Raw genomic sequence first — 13,536 nt, forward strand, 5'->3', positions numbered from 1 at the left:
AATATCGTGGAGGCTATGTTGATTTTGTTTCAACTACATGCGTGAACATGTGCCAAGTAAAGCCACTCGAATCGTTCAAAGGAGGATACCACCCTATCATACCACATCACAACCATTTTAATAGCATGTTGGCACGCAAGGTAAACCATTATAAACTCCTAGCTAATTAAGCATGGCATAAGCAACTATAATCTCTAATTGTCATTGAAAACATGTTTCATTCATAAGAGGCTGAATCAGGAACGATGAACTAATCATATTTACAAAAACAAGAGAGGTCGAGTTCATACCAGCTTCTCTCATCTCAATCAGTCCATCATATATTGTCATTATTGCCTTTCACTCGCGCGACCAAACGGTGTGGATAATAATAATAGTGCACGTGCATTGGACTAAGCTGGAATCTGCAAGCATTTCAATTCAAGGGAGAAGACAAGGTAATATAGGCTCTTTGTTAAATCAACAGTAATGCATATAAGAGCCACTTCAACATTTTCATCATGGTCTTCTCCTCTCGACCCCCAAAGAAAAGAAATAAAATAAAACTATTTACATGGGAAAGCTCCCAACAAGCAAAAGAAGAACGAGAAATATTTTTGGGTTTTCTTTTAATTACTACTACTACAGGCATGAAAAGTAAACTAGCTAAAAGCTACAACTATTTTTTCGGTTTTTCTTAAGGTTATTCAAATACACAAGAAGAATGCTTAGAAAAGAAAATAAACTAGCATGGATAGTACAATGGAAAAGTATGAGCACCGACAACTAGAATGAGTGTGTGAACATGAATGTAATGTCGGTGAGAAATACGTACTCCCCCAAGCTTAGGCTTTTGGCCTAAGTTGGTCTATGCCCACGGATCAAAGTTGCTCTCTCCGGTGTGCTGAGGGTCCTCAGGGTGCCACTGGTTAGCGATCTCCTCCGGATCCCACTGATAAACAGACTAACGGCGAGGATCAAGTGGTGGCTCTGGCTCGGGCTCCGGAACTGATGTTAGGCTCTGGTAGGCATGAAGCCTCCGGCAGAATAAGGTACTTGCCTGAAAACATGTTGAACAAAGAAGGAGCAGACAAGGTAATAGTCTCAAAGTAATTTTTATCAAATAGCAGTCTATAGGTAAGCATCTTTTTCTTATTCTTAACAATAAAATCATGTGCCACCATACTCTTGTAGTCTAGAAAAATAGGAGGCAGCAACTTTTCCTCTTTCTCATAATGTCTAATAGGTATCTCAAAATATTTAGCAAGACGTGAAGCAAAGATACCCCCAAAGATGGGACCCTTCGTACGCTTCAGATTTAACCGCTTAGCAACAATAGCGCCTAAACTAAAAGTAGTATCACAAAACAAAGCATGGCGCAGAATAATAATATCAGGGGCAGTAAGATTTCCACAGTTCTCGCGACCAATTAAGCATCTACTAGCAAATATTGCAAAGTAACATAGAACAGGAAAGTGTATGCTAGTAATGCTTGCATCGGAAACCTTCCTCCTTTCCCCTACAGCGATCATATCAATAAACCCTTCCACATCGTTATGATGTGGTTCCTCTATGCTTCCCTCAAAGGGCAACTTGCAAACCCCACAAAAGTCATAAAGTGACATCTCCTTATACTCGTCATATAAATAAAAATCCACCGAAGGTGGTGATCTCCTAGCATGGAAATGAAAATTTTGCACAAAAATATTAGTGAGTAGGAGATACTGATCGAGTTGGTCGTGGAGGAAGTCGATGAGGCCTGCATTCTCAGCTAAATAATAAAAATCATCATGAATCCCGGCTGCCTTCAAGAACTCATCACAAGTCCATTCACACGGCCGAACTTCCGCGATGCGAGGAAGATTATATTTGGGCTTCTTATCCTCCTCACTTTGCTTATCCCTTGAGCTTTGGCTGGAAGAGCCTCTCAATAATCTCTTCATCATTTTTTGAAATGTTTAGTAACTCAAAATAAAAGTGAACCAAACTCAACAAAATTGATAGCAACTACTCCCACAAGTGCCTAGTGACTATATCATGCATTAAAACTACTTGGGACCATTTAAATTTGACATGCAAGCTCAAGAACAGGGTCACCTAAGCAGGAAAATTTTGCAATAAATAAAGCACTAGAACAAAAACTAATTGGACCATTGGAGGAATCACATACCGAAGAACAATCCCCCAAAGCAGTTTTGTGAGTGGAGCTTTGAGCAAAGAGATCAAAAATCGCAACAAGATGAGCTAGAACACGAGTTTGAGCTATGTGGTCACTTTTTCTAGAGGAAGACGAAGTGTGTGGGTGCTGGAATAAGTGGAGGGGGGCCACCAGGGGCCCACGAGGCAGGGGGCGCGCCCTGGACCCTCGTGGCCAGGTGCTGGCTCCCCCTGACGTGTTCTCAGTGCCAGATATTCTTAAATATTCCAGAAAAAATCATATTTCAATTTCAGGGCATTTGGAGAACTTTTATTTTCGGGGTATATTGTTTTTATTGCAAGGTAATTTAGAAAACTGACAGAAAATACTACTTTTGCTTTATTTAATCTAAATAATGGGAAGTCAAAGGAGGGTACAGAGAGTTGTGCTTTCTAACTTCATCCATCTCATGCTCATCAAATGGAATCCACTAACAAGGTTGATCAAGTCTTGTTAACAAACTCATTCCGAATCGCATGAAACCAGAGAATTTTCGAATAGCACTAGGTTACCTCAATGGGGATATGCACATCCCCAATAACAAGAATATCATATTTCTTCTTGATAGTAGGAAGAATAAATTCAAAACCTCCAATAATAATCGATGGAATTTTTTCAATAGAATTGATACTATGGACATGAGGTTGTTTCCCCGGGAAGTGTACCGTATGCTCATTACCATTAACATGAAAAGTGACATTGCCTTTGTTGCAATCAATAACAGCCAATGCAGTATTCAAGAAGGGTCTACCAAGAATAATCGACATACTATCGTCCTCGGGAATATCAAGAATAACAAAGTCCGTTAAAATAGTAACGCTTGCAACCACAACAGGCACATCCTCACAAATACCGACAGGTATAGCAGTTGATTTATCGGCCATTTGCAAAGAAATTTCAGTAGGTGTCAACTTATCAAATCAAGCCTACGATATAAAGAGAGAGGCATAGCACTAACACCAACTCCAAGATCACATAAAGCAGTTCTAACATAGTTTCTTTTAATGGAGCATGGTATAGTTGGTACTCCTGGATCTCCTAGTTTCTTAGGTATTCCACCCTTAAAAGTATAATTAGCAAGCATGGTGGAAATTTCAGCTTCCGGTATCTTTCTTTTATTTGTAACAATATCTTTCATGTACTTAGCATAAGGATTCATTTTAAGCATATCAGTCAAAACGCATACGCAAGAAGATAGGTCTAATCATTTCAGCAAAGCGCTCAAAATCCTCATCGTCTTTTTTGGATGGTTTAGGAGAAAAAGGCATGCGTTTCTGAACCCATGGTTCTCTTTCTTTACCGTGCTTCCTAGCAACAAAGTCTCTCTTATCATAACTTTGATTCTTTGATTATGGGTTATCAAGATCAACAGCGGGTTCAATTTCTACATCATTGTTATTGCTAGGTTGAGCATCAACATGAACATCATCATTAACATTATCACTAGGTTCATGTTCATCACCAGTTTGTGTTTCAGCATCAGAAATAGAACTATCATTGGGATTCTCAGGTGTGTCAACAACAGGTTCACTAGAAGCATGCAAACTCCTATCATTTTTCTTTTTCTTATTTTTAGAAGGACTAGGTGCATCAACATTAGTTCTCTGAGAATCCTGCTCAATTCTCTTAGGGTGGCCCTCAAGATACAAAGGTTCCTGAGTCATTTTACCCCCTCTAGTCATAGGCAGGGTTGCTGGAGGGGTTGCCTCCTTGAGGTTTCCATTGCTGCTTCATTACCCTTGATTTCGGGCCAGTTTCCGGTTTCCCCGCGCGTGGTGCAAAGCCAATAGTGGTGGGGCCGCTCCAGTGATGGCCCGTGAATGACTTTAACGCATGGGGTAGAAACTGCCAATTTACTCTTCCCACAACGCGCCCTTATCCTTAGTCACGTATGCTGCATGCATCGCGTGGGGTAGGTAACGGAGGCACGAGGCGCGGGAGAGAATCTTGGAGAGGGCCCGCCCGCCTTGAATTGGCGGAGGAGGGTGGTGGTCACCCGTTGATGGAGCAGCTGCCCGTCCCCGCCCGACCTATAAAAGAGAGGGGCGGAGGAGGGTGGAGTCATTCATCTTTGCATTCCCCCTCTTCTTCTCTTGTTCTCTGCTTTCGCCGGTGATGCCAAAGAGGAGAGCCTGGGCCAGCCCCTGGGTTCTCCTTGGGATCTCCCTTGGATCTAAGGGGAAGGTTCAGGCGGTGTGGCGCTGATGCCGGGAGTGGCAACCCCGGTGTGCTTGCCGCCGGGTCGCTCGTGGCCTTGACTTTGGTGGGAGGGGACGCGACCAACACCATGCCGCGGCTCGAGATGGACACGGCGCGTGGTAGTTGACCGCTCCCCACTCTTCTTCCTTGCACGAGATCGGGGAGAAACCGTAGGAGAGATTCTCCGCTAACGGGGGCGAATCTAGCTCCTCCTGGGCGCGGTTCTCTCGTCAAACGGGAAGGCTCCCTGCTTTCTCACACGTCTTCAAGACGTGTTGTGCTTCCAACGCTAGGGCTCCCAGGGACGACCATGCTCTCGGTGGAAAGATTTAGAGAGCATGGTGCCCGGTGCGGTGGTCGTGCCGAGGTCTTTAGGTGGTAGTGATGCGAAAGGAAGCGACAACCCATGATGCATCAAGAACGGGGATGACCGTTCTAACGAGTCGTGTTTGCCGGTGACTCCGTGCCTCCCATCTGGTCCTCCGGCAGCGTTACCATCCATGCATGCCCTCCGATTTCTTCCTCCTTGCCGGGAAGCGGCGTCGTCCTGATCATGGGGAGACGCTGAATTCCAGCTCTGCCTGCCTCCGGCTCCTTCGACCTCTTCCTGTAGGAGATGGACAAGGGCAAAGGCGTAACGGGGCACTTTATCTTTTTTCTATCTTAAATCAGCATGCACTTGGCAAATTTTAATTCAAATAATGTAATCCCTCGAGTCCATCTTTGTGTTCTGTAATGCTTGTACTTGTATCGGCATATGAATGAAAAAGATGAGCCATGTCGGGAACCCGTGCATGTGTATGTCCATGCAGAGCTGGAGTGCCTCTTTAATGAAAATAAATGAGTTTTTCCCTGCAGGATATCCTGCCGGCACCCTCTTTGTTTGCCAAAGAGCTACGTCTGCCGTGGAACTGACAAAGGGGCCAGCCCCCCGCCAGCTCCTTTTTACCAAAGGCTACTGCGACCACCCTGAGTGAAGCAACGTTCGAGTCATGGATGGGAGCACCTGAGTTTCAAAAGAGAGGCGAGGTTTTCTCATGCAAAGTTATAGATTTACATAACACTAATTAAAAAGAGGTAAAACTTATCAGTTTGGCTTCCCAGGGATCGCTGTGCCGTGCAATCTTCTCGTCCCTTGTTGAAGCCAAGTACATGGTAGGAACCTACAACTTCCATGTAGATGAGAATGAATGCAAGATGCAATCCTATCTATATGCATATGCAAATGCTCATGAAATTCTTATGCAATGATCTTGGTGTGCTCATGCATGCATGCAATCTTAGTTGCCCCCCCCCTACAGCGCTTCTTTATTTTTTCTTCCACGGGGTCATCGCCTCGGCTTTGTGCAAGGGGTTACATGTAGTTGAGTCAAGGCCTGTACAAAAGAGTGCCTGCCAGGCAGTGCCCGACAGCCTCGTGCCTTATGGGTAGTACTTGCGAAGATGCTCAATATTCCATGAGTTTTGCAACTGAGTGCCATCTCCGGTCTCTAGATGGACTGCGCCAGGCTGGTTACTCGTACCACCCGATAAGGGCCTTCCCACTTTGGTGACAGCTTGTTTGTACCCTTGGCGGACTGAACGCGCCTAAGTACAAGGTCACCTTCCTCAAAACACCAGGCATGAACCCTGCGGTTGTGATAGCGACGCAGGGCTTGCTGGTAGCATGCAGCACACATAGTAGCCCGGAGACGGTTCTCCTCGAGTAGCACAGCGTCATCACGCTGGTGCTGATCTTGCGCTACTTCATCATTGGCAAGCACTTGAGGGGACCCGTAAATGAGTTCCGTGGGGATAACTGCTTCTACCCCGTAGACCAGGGAGAAGGGAGTATGCCCGGTAGCTCGGTTAGGTGTCACCCTGAGGGACCAGAGAACTACCGATAGCTCCTCGATCCACCGTCTGCCATGCTTCTGCAGCGTATCAAAAGTTCTTCTCCTGAGTCCACGTAGCACTTCAGCGTTCGCCCTCTCAGCTTGTCCATTGCTCTAGGGGTGTGCCACAGAGGCGAATGAGATCTTGCATCCGAGGGTACATATTGCATGAAGGTGTGGCTCGTGAATTGGGTGCCATTATCGGTGATGATCCTTGCCGGAAGTCCAAAACGACACACCAATTCTTTCAAGAACTTGATAGCTGACTGAGCAGTCACCTTTCTCACGGCAGTCACTTCCGGCCACTTTGTAAACTTGTCGATAGCGACCAAAGAGAATTCAAAGCCCCCGATTGCTCGGGGGAAGGGGCCGAGGATATCGAGCCCCCAGACCGAAAATGACCATGATAAAGGGATTGTCTGAATGGTTTGAGCAGGCAGGTGTGTTTTCTTGGAATGGATCTGGCAGGCTTCACATGTCATGATGAGCTCGACCGCATCTTGGAGGGTTGTGGGCCAATAGAATCCTTGCCGGAATGCTTTCCCAACCAATGCCCTTGATCCAATGTGTGAGCCGCACATTCCTCTGTGAATCTCAGCCAGCATTTCCTTTCCATCCTTCCGGCAGACACACTTTAATTTCACACTGTTGGGCCTCCTTCTGTATAGAGTGTCATCGACAAACTGATACATACAGGCCCTCTGGGCTACTTTCTCAGCTTCATCTTGGTCGCCGGAAGTTCTCCGGTTTGGAGGAAGCGGACGATGTGCCTTGCCCAAGTTGGAGCCTGGGGCTCGGCAACAAGGACTAGCAGCACCTCCTCTGCTGCGGGAGCACCAGCCTCGTTCACGGGGTCCATGGGCCCGGCTGGATGGGGTGGTCCGACAGTCTGTGAGGAGTTGTTTCCGGCAGGGTCTCTACTGGGAGCATATGGCTCGACCGGGAGAGGCTTACCGTAGTCCAACTTTCTCCTTTTCCGCGCCATTGTGGCTGGTGATACGGAGGGCTGAGAGAGACGAAGAACAAAAGTTCCTGGTTCCACAGGAAGCTTTTGCGCAGCACACTTTGACAGGTGATCAGCTATGTTGTTCACAGGGTATGTGCTCTGTTTGCAACCCATCAAAGTGCTCCTCCAATCTCCTCACTTCCTCGACGTATGCTTCCATCAATGGGCTTTGATAATCCTTGTTGACTTGTCTCACCACAAGTTGTGAATCTCCTCGTATGATCAACTTCTTGATTCCCAATTCTGCTGCAATTCTGAGCCTGGCAAAGAGCCCTTTATACTCAGTTGTATTGTTGGTGACTTCTTCCCGGGCAAAGTGCATTTGGACGACGTACTTCAAGTGTTCCCCGGAGGTGGCAACGAGAAGCACGCCAGCCCCTGCACCTTGTAGGGAAAAAGCACCATCAAAATACATAATCCATTCTTGGGGTGATTCCTTGCCGGGGATAGATGTCTCTGTTACTTCCTCATCAGGAGTTGGTGTCCATTCTGCAATAAACTCTTCCAGTGCCCTGCTCTGAATAGTTGATGTGCTCTCAAACTTCAAACCAAAGTTGGATAACTCCAAAGCCCACTCCACTATTCTGCCAATAGCCTCAGGGTTTCGGAGTTTCCTTTGCAATGGAAAACGAGTGACAACCGTGATCTCATGGGCTTGGAAGTAGTGGTGCAGTTTCCTTGAGGTCATGATGAGACCAAAGATCAACTTTTGCATGCCAGAGTACCTTGACCTAGCACCTTGTAATAAGGAGCTGACGAAGTACACTGGGCGTTGCACCACTTTCTTCCCCGCCACGTCCTTGGGGTTGCTTTCGTTGTCGTGCTCATCGCTGCTCTGATCCTTTTCCAACTCTGCCATTATCTTCCCACTTTCTGCCTCATCCACTTCTCGCCGTGCTACCAAGGCCACACTAACCACTTGGTTGGTTGCCGCCAAGTATAGCAACAACGACTCTTGGGGCTTGGGTGCAACCAAGGTAGGCATAGATGATAGGTCAGCCATTAATTCTTGCAGAGCTGCATCTGTTTCCGGGGTCCACTTCATAGGCCCTGCCTTCTTCAAAATTTTAAAGAATGACGGGGCATGCTCGGCAGACATGGAAATGAATCTACTTAGTGCGGCAATGCATCCCGTCAAGTGCCTTACATCCTTAACTGTCCTGGGTGCTTGGATCTGCTCGATGGCTTTGATCTTGTCGGGGTTACCTTCGATCCCCCGATGGGACACGAAGAAACCAAGCATCTTTCTGGAGGGGACACCAAACACACACTTCTCCGGATTAATCTTCAAATTGATCTTGCGCAGATTAGCAAATGTGTCGTGGAATTGTCACGACAGATGTCCTAGTGTGAGGACTTAGTCGTGAGGCCAACACATCTATGTGGTAGCTTGAGAGGGGTTGATCGGAATTGAGAGACGCAACACAAGACAAGGGTTTAGACAGCTTTGGGCCCCGGGAAACATCATCCGGTAACAACCCTACATGTTGTTTGTGGCTAGGTCTCATTATCATCACGAGGGAGTCGTCGTATCTCCGGCCCTCCTAGTTGTGTCTAGCCTTAACGATTATTCAACTTGTCCCTCTTGGAGTGCCCCGCCCCTCTTTATATAAGTTGAAGGGGCGGGTTACATGTAGAGTCAAACTCGGGTTAGGACTTAACCTATTCTGACGTCTTACCATGAGCTTCTTAACGTCTGCCGGCTTACCAATATCTGTCGGCTTACAATCTGGCTTACCATCTATCGGCTTACCATCTGGCTTACAATCTGTCGGCTTACCATCTGGCTTACCTTCTGCTGGCTTACCATCTGCCAGCTTATAATCTGTCCGCCGGCTTACAATCTGGCTTAACTGTCCGCCGGCTTACAATCTGGCTTAACTGTCTGCCGGCTTACAATCTACCGGCTTATAATCTGTCGGGTCACCAATGAAACACCAAATCCCAGCCGGGTCATACCTCCGGCAGGGTCCCACCGCGGGGTATATCCCCGACATTAGCCCCCAGTTTTATTTGGATTTGTCCATGTTAAACAGATCCTGTAAAACAAACACAAGAACAATTTTGATAGATTATGCTCTGGGTTAAGAACTCTTGTAAATGGCACCTGATTATCCTTAACACCTTGGTATTTCCTTCTTCTAGAAAATCCGTGTTAATAGACCAGCTTCATAATCAATTTGCCGACGTTGGTTTCAAACAGGAAAAATTGTGAAGAATAATTCTTTTGACTCAACTCCCAATGAGGGAGTCCTGGATTAGGGGGTCCTCGGACAGCCGGACTATATACTTTGGCCGGACTGTTGGACTATGAAGATACAAGATTGAAGACTTCGTCCCGTGTTCGGGTGGGACTCTCCTTTGCGTGGAAGGCAAGCTTGGCAATTCGGATATGTAGATCTCCTTCTCTGTAACCGACTCTGTGTAACCCTAGCCTCCTCCGGTGTCTATATAAACCGAAGGGTTTAGCCGTAGGACGAGAACAATCATAATCATAGGCTAGCTTCTAGGGTTTAGCCTCTACGATCTCGTGGTAGATCAACTCTTGTAATACTCATATCATCAAGATCAATCAAGCAGGAAGTAGGGTATTACCTCCATCGAGAGGGCCCAAACCTGGGTAAACATTGTGTCCTCCGCCTCCTGCTACCATTAGCCTTAGACGCACAGTTCGGGACCCCCTACCTGAGATCCGCCGGTTTTGACACCGACACCCAATGCTTAACAAAAAATATTGGTTTTGAAATACTCATCTGATTTTTCGCCGGCTTGAAGATGTAGAACTTGCCCATTTATGATTATCAAAAGAGCCGGTTTGTAAGTATTGATGGCACCGGGTCATAATTGTTGTTACATCAAACTTGAAAATGTACCTCCCTTATATGCATATCACTTGTAGCCCCCAAGTCTTAAGAAGGGAGCGTAGTAACCACTTAAGACTTGCTTCAATGTAAATGTTACAACCTTGAAGAAATCCAAGTTGTTCATCTCAGTCACTAGTCAAAACTAAATATTCCACATATGTAGCTCCCAAGTGTCGGGTTGTCATGCTTGCAGCAACCTGGGACTTGTAATTGCCTTAAGCTCATAAAAAAACTTCAACCAGCGTAGCCCCCAAGGGTCGGGTCATTATGCAATAATGAGTAGGGACTTTGTAAATATGATCATGTATACTTGAGTAGCAACGTGTAGCCTCCAAGGGCCGGCTCAGTAAGATAATAGTGAGCTAGTACTTTCATTGAAAATAACATCATATGATGTAACCCTCGTCATAGGGCTCGAACCCACGTCCACAAGGTTAAGAGCTTTGTACTCTACCAACTGAGGAGTGGACCTTTCAATACAATGGATTAAAGCTTGTGTACCTTGAATTTTTGACAGGAGCAATTAGTAGCCCCCAAGGGCCGGCTCATTACCATGTGATGAGTCGGGTCTTCAATAAGGCAAGTAAAAAATGATCTTGCATTAGCCCCCAAGTGTCATGGTGCATGCTTGCAGCGACATGGGACTTACATATTTGATATTAACCATGATTTGAATAATGTAGCCCCCAAGTGCCGGGTCGTAAGCCTGCAGCGACTCAGGACTATTCCTTCCATTACAGAATAAATCATATCCATTGATAAAGAAATAATAGCCATTGCGCTGAAGCAACTTTGAAAACCTTAATCACAATGCTGGTTATTGATAACCATAATAAAAATCCAGCCATGTTGGTAGATCATCCTACACTGGCGACTTATAGTCCAAAGCCAGGTCGGGTTAATAAACACCGGATAATTTCATATATGAGCCATAAGCATCATAACCCTCATTGATATTTAACCATGTATTAACATGTCACAATAGAAGAACCTCAAAAAATGTTCAAAAAACAAATCAAAGCGGGAAAACGAGGCTTTCATAGGCCGCCAAGCCTAAAGCTCCGAGGCTTTCATGGGCCGCCAAGCCACTGAGTTAACCTTTTACACTTTGTGAAACCGGCCTCACATGACCGCCGTTTTAACCTTGACAAGTTTAGGGTCTATGTAAGATTGACTGTCAAGAGTACGGCTGTCGGCGTTCTGGGAACGGGGGTCCCTAGACTTGCCTGCCTGCGGCCCGCGGTGTGGCTCCACCAGTGGCCCAGTACGACCCGTCTTCATCAACCAACACTCAAGACCCTCGCGAGGGGCCAAGCCTCGCGGGGCGGACGACACAAGGCCTCCTCAGTAGGGACCTCACCAGGCAGGCTCGCGAGGAGGCGGAGAGATCAAGGCAAGGGGTACCTCGCGAGGTGCCCATGACACAAGCCATGACGACCAAGGCCAGGCGAGCGCCAGCCCGCGCGGTGTCCTCATTTCCTCTTTGGTGCAAAGGGGGCAAGCACAGGCGTGGAGTACCGAGGCATCAGGCAAAAGTTTCCATATCTATGCAACAAGACCAAGGCCAGCAGGATGGTAGGACGGAGGTCGCCATGGAGCCCAAGACGGCGTCACCACCAGCGCCTTTCGCGGGCGAAGACCACCTTTAGTCAGGATAGCTTGTACTAGTTGTCCCCTTTCAAAATGGCCGTTGTTGGATCCCTTCCCGCTCAATATTTGGGAAGAGGACCAGGGCCTCTATAAATAGAGCTAACCACCAAAGTAGAAGGGGATCGAATCCTTCTGAAGCAGAACACCTCACCGGCTCAAGAACACCTCCCCTCGCGAGGTTGTTCTTCCCTTTTACAGTTCATCATCAGCCCAAGAGGCAATCCACCACACCACACACAGGAGTAGGGTATTACACCACAACGGTGGCCCGAACCTGTATAAATCTTGTGTCTCTTGTGCTGTGAGTTGATCGAGCTAGCTTAGAGATCACGGCGAGGCTGAGGGCGTGTTTCGGTAGGAGGAAATCTTCGTGCGCACCCTAGTGTCTGAACCTTAAGGGTTTTGCCGGAACCCGATATCCGACAACGGCTTGTCATTCTAGGATTACCTGGGCAGAGTGGCTATTTCTACAAAGCAGGAGAACCCAGAAGGTTTTGGTGAATACACCTGGTGTTTCAAACCAGCTCACAAGGGTAGTGACGCTATGTTCTCTTTGGTGAATACACTTGTGTTTGAACAGGAAGCCCCCAAGTTCTTGTGGCATTGAGCCGATCAAGAGGGATATTCACAGCTATGTTCTCTTTGGTGAATACACCTATGTTTGAACTGGAAGCCCCCAAGTGACCTTTGAAATTGTGGCATTGCGCTGATCAAGAGGGATATTCACAGCTATGTTCTCTTTGGTGAATATACCTATGTTTGAACAGGAAGCCCCCAAGTGACCTTTGAAATTGTGGCATTGCACCGACCAAGAGGGATATTCACAGCTATGCTCAGTGAGCAGGAAGCCCCCAAGTGACCATTGAAGCAGGGTACCTATGTTTGAGTTGTGCTTTGCATCAGACTCTCTATGGTCCCTTTAATTTTTTTTGAGAACTCGAACTTTGTGAGAGATAAATTATTCTTAAGCCGGAATTTTAAACCGGATATTGAGAGCTTCAAAGCTTTGTGAGAGACAGATTTCTCTTGAACCGGATTTTAAACCGGCATTCTTCATTTTGAGCCAGAAATTTTCTGACGGCCTTTAAATTTCCATCAATATAGTAGTAGCCTCCGAGACCGGCTTATAATCCCTCCACTGACCCAGAGTTCTTGAATCTACTTTAAACTGGCAATCATTTACTGAGTCATATCATCGTAGCCCCGGGGTCTCAAGGCGACTCGAGGAGTTGGCTTGAGATTCTCCATATTTGACTGTGATATAAATCAGTATGAGTCATTCAACAGCTCAGTGATATAATAGTCTTTCACAGTAGACAACTTGTCCTGCATTTAGAGAACTTGCAAGCCAAAGTAATTACTCTTTTAAAGAAAGAAATATGTAATATAAAAATATATTGAATGGATTTCACCTGATATGTTAAGCCAGAAATTATCCACATAATCATGAACATTGCACCCAATCTGACTATGAAGAAAATTCTGCACACATCGCTGGTAAGTCGCCTAGGCACTCTTGAGCCCAAAAGGCATAGACACATAGCAGAAGGCTCCAAAGGGAGTGATAAAAGCTATCTTCCCCTGGTCTTTAACTGCCATCTTGATTTGATGATAACCAGAATAAGCATCCAAAAAACTCAAACGCTCACAACCCGCTGTAGCATCAATGATTTGATCAATACGAGGGAGAGCAAAAGGATCAGCCGGACAAGCCTTGTTTAAGTCCGTGTAGTCCACACACATACGCCAAGTGCCATAATTCTTAAG

The sequence above is a fragment of the Triticum aestivum genome, chromosome 5A (assembly GCF_018294505.1).
Source record: "Triticum aestivum cultivar Chinese Spring chromosome 5A, IWGSC CS RefSeq v2.1, whole genome shotgun sequence".
NCBI lineage: Eukaryota > Viridiplantae > Streptophyta > Magnoliopsida > Poales > Poaceae > Triticum > Triticum aestivum.